The following is a 4,176-nucleotide window of genomic DNA, read 5'->3' as shown; positions in this document are numbered from 1 at the left end:
TACTGTATTCGCTTTTTCTATAAACTAATTCACCACTCAAATGTTAATGAACTATTCCAAACTTTGAATTGGGAAAGTTCAGATGTGTCATCAGGGGTAAATGAGTTAATGAAAGATTAGACCTAGACCTAGTACTAGAGTTCAAGAGACAATTTAAAAACAAATCGTTACAAATAAAAGTGTTTGCCTTATCTATAATCGGGTATGAATCATCAATGAGGAAAGGTGATGTCATATTATGTAAATAAAGTTGACCAATAGAGATACTTGGGCGAAATCTTTGATAATAAATACTATTCATGCACCCGTGAATAACATGCCAGGGACTGTGTTATTCGATGTTGTACAAATGAAGTATGTTAGCCCTATGAGCCGGTTGGTAAGTCTTTATGTGAATCAATTCTCGTAAAACTTAGTAAGGGTGATATTACAATAAGTTTGGCATAAAGCATCGTTAGTCAAGCGAATTCTGTAAAAAGTGTCACGATACACACACTGACGTACTAACTACACCATGTGGACATTTACAAACATAAGCAAATAAAGGAATTCAAACTCAAAAACGTCAGAACAAATCGACCTCATAGAAAGAAACGGTCGTACGTGACATTAATATTTTTCAGCTATCACTTAAAACTATGTACAAGCACTTTCACTAAACCGTTTTTGACCATTTGAATATAGTCTCCGTTATGATACTTATTTGTGATATCAGCTACTACCTATTCAATCATTTTTCTATAAATATGTCAAATTAACGAAAGACTTTTCAATATAAGACAAATTCCATGATTAATTTCAAAAGGTTGACGTAACAAACACACATTGATTGCATCTTTAAGATTTTATAATATATATGTCCCCATAATTTGTGGATGTAAAACTTAAAAGGACTACTGGCTAATTTCAAATCACAATATCTGTAAAGTTCGTATATTAAATATTTTGAAATGATATCGTCTATTGACTCACTCAGATAACTACCAATTTAGCATAATTAAACTGATAACATGAAAATAAATGTTTATTTCAAGATATTTTAAAGACGCTTATAGATTCTGACAAAATACAGTCTCGTGTCCATAGTGCCAAATTCCGAAAATAAAGTGTTGTTAAATCGCTTGTAATACAAATATGGTCGAACTCAACGCTGTCGTTTTTGAATTTCAAACGGATTTTAACATAAAAAGAAAACTTGCATAAGGAAAGTTGAACTGGAGACCCTTAAATGTACAGGGGGAAAGACAAGGTGTTCTGAACGGGTAAGCGTAGTTTGCATCCCAAGTGGCACCCTTATATGAATCCAGCTCGAAATCAAGCATTGCCAGGTCCTCAAACTAAGAACCTGATAAAGTCTTGTCATAGACCCTATACCACATTCTGCGGGTATATTTCGTTGGGCGCCAAATATCACAGGAGGGGGAAATGCACGGCCAGACCGGGGTTCGAACCCGGGACCTTCCGAACTCTAGACGGATGCTCTTCCAATTGAACTATCTGGTCGCCGACGATCGACCCAGTCCATTAAGTCTCATAAAGGCTTAGAGCTTAGTCTAAGTTTTATCATTATTTCTCGACTAGCCGACTCTAAATAAAGTTTATCTTATCTCATTCTGGCATACACACGAAGGGAGATATTAGCCATGTGGCATAGGACTAGTAATTATCGCCTGATAAGGCAGCTCCTGCGAATTCCTCAATATTGTATTGATCAATATATATGCTAATTGTATTGACTGTATAACATTGTATATCTATGTACTGTAAAGCGCTTTAGAGTGGCTTATGTTAGCTAGATAGGGCGCTTTATCAAATGTTGTATATTATTATTATTATTATTATTATTATTATTACAAGCTAACCGGTAATAAGATTTATATATATATTTTAAATGCCGCCCTGACTATTATCCATAATTATGTTTATTGAAGATTTAAAAGAAACTGTGGTTAGGTATACATGTAGCAAACACTAGTGAAAGCAAGTTTTTTTTTTTATAAAAGCAATGGATAAAGTCTTGAGTGTAATCAGCCAAACAGAACTCAAAATATAAGTAGTGCATTTTATAAACTGATTCTCTATTCATATAGTAACAGTGATAGAGACCTAACACCCGGGCCTGGAAAGTTGTCCCAAGCAGGCACTTTCTTTGAAGAAGCACTGTATAAAGTCAAGAGTGTAATCAGCCCAAGAGAAATCAAGATATTGTGCATTAGTGCATTAAACAGATTTTCTATTTATAGTGACCCATTGACCTTTGACCATTGGACCTGAAAAGTTATCCCAAGCAGGCACGTTCTTCCAGGAAGGACAAGATAAAATCTGAGTGTAATCAGTCCAACAGAATTTGAAATACAGTGCACAAACTGATGTTCTATTTATAGTAAGTGACCTTGACCTCTGATATCAAAGGCTGAAAAGCTATCCAAAAGGTTAAGCAAACATTTTATTACACTGCATAAAGTCCATGTATGCACACACACAAGGTTCTACACTTAAAGTTGATAAGTTGACTTTAATATTCATATGTTTTTTCTGTATGTTATTACTATCTCCATAACATATTGGATGAAGTTGCTAAGTGTTTAAATTGAATCAGTTGATGATTTTCTATGTATAAAGTTTGACCAAAATCCGTGAAAGAATGAAGCTGCTAAGTGTTTACATTGAATAGAGACGGGACAGGATGATTTTCTATATATAGCAAATGTGACCTTGGCCTTGACCTTGGATCCCTGAAATACAAAGATGTCCGAAGTATACCCAAACTTGACCTTTGTATAAAGTTTGACCAAAATCTGTTAATGAATGAAGTTGCTAAGTGTTTACATTGAATAGAGACGGGACACGACGCAACGGGACAGGACGGGATGCCGGGCGCCGCACCAGGGCCAAAGCTCACTTGTCCTTGGCAGGTGAGCTAAAAACAGATAGAAGGACAGACGGAAAATCTGATTACTAAAGATGTGCAGGGGTCCTAACAACAAATTGTGTAATTGAATCGGAGAACCCCCCTTGTGGACCCCACTACTCCCCATAGGGAGCCAGAGTATTATGAGAGAGACTCTCTGTTAAACGGCATTCAGTCTTCTTAACCAAGTAATGCTCTAGACCATTGGTTTGAAAACATCATCAAGCCATACAGAAGGACTTCAAATGATGTACTGTATCAGGTGATTTATGTCCTCGAACAGCCAGGGTCATATGAGGACGGGTGTCACCTATAGAAGAAAGCTGCAATTCGAAGGAAGTGCATGTGTTGACGGAACAAATACAGTTACTTATAAGAATTTCCTATGTGCAAAGGGCTATAACTCCAGAAAAACTAGAACATGGACACTGGATTCTAACTCAAACTGTAATCCATTATACATGTATACTAAGTTGCAAATAATATGGAAAACAGTTAATTATGAGAATTTCCTATGTGCAAAAGTGCCATAACTCCAGTCAAAAATGGAATTTTAATACATGGTTCAAACTCTGTAATCTATTATGATAAAGCCACAAACAAAGTTTCAAATTGATATGGCAAGCGGTAGCGAAATAAGTCCAAACAAAAGTTTATTTTGATAATTTCTTATGTGCGAAGGGCCATAACTCCAGCAAAAAAAGGAATGTTTACACGGGATTTGAACTCAAACTGTAATCCATTATGACAAAGCCACATATTAGGTAACAAATTGATGTTGCAAGTGGTAGCGAAAAAAAGTCTGGGAAAACATTAATTATGAGATTTCTTATGTGCGAAGGGCCATAACTCCAGCAACAAATGAAATATTGACACAGGGTTTGGACTCTAACTGTAATCCATTATGATAAAGCCGCATACTAAGTGGCAAGTGGTAACGAACAAAGTATGGCAAACAGTTAATTATGAGAACTTCCAATGTGTGAAGGGCCATACATGTAACTCCAGCAAAAAAATAAAATATTAGCATGTGATTCAAACTTAATCTAATCTGTAATCTATTATGATTAAGCCACATACAAAGTTACAAATTGATATGGTAAATGGTGGCCAAACAAAGTCTGGAAAACTTAAATGTGACTGCCGCCGCAAATGACAATGTGTGATGACGGACAGACTGATCCTTAAGTTTTCGCCATGCTTCTCAGGCGGCACAACCAAGGAAAGGCAGAACAGTGAAGAAAGAAAGGAAAGATTTAAGATCC

General features: G+C 36.0%; 1 non-coding gene across 1 annotated transcript; it reads right to left on the bottom strand.

Annotated features, from left to right (window-relative positions):
- Positions 1 to 1,430: 1,430 nt before the first annotated feature.
- Positions 1,431 to 1,503, bottom strand: Trnas-aga. The gene has a single exon. It is a non-coding gene; the product is annotated as a tRNA-Ser (tRNA).
- Positions 1,504 to 4,176: the final 2,673 nt, after the last annotated feature.

Source organism: Mizuhopecten yessoensis, unplaced genomic scaffold, assembly GCF_002113885.1.
Source record: "Mizuhopecten yessoensis strain PY_sf001 unplaced genomic scaffold, ASM211388v2 scaffold7365, whole genome shotgun sequence".
Taxonomy (NCBI): domain Eukaryota; kingdom Metazoa; phylum Mollusca; class Bivalvia; order Pectinida; family Pectinidae; genus Mizuhopecten; species Mizuhopecten yessoensis.
This window is presented reverse-complemented; position numbering and strand designations above follow the sequence as displayed.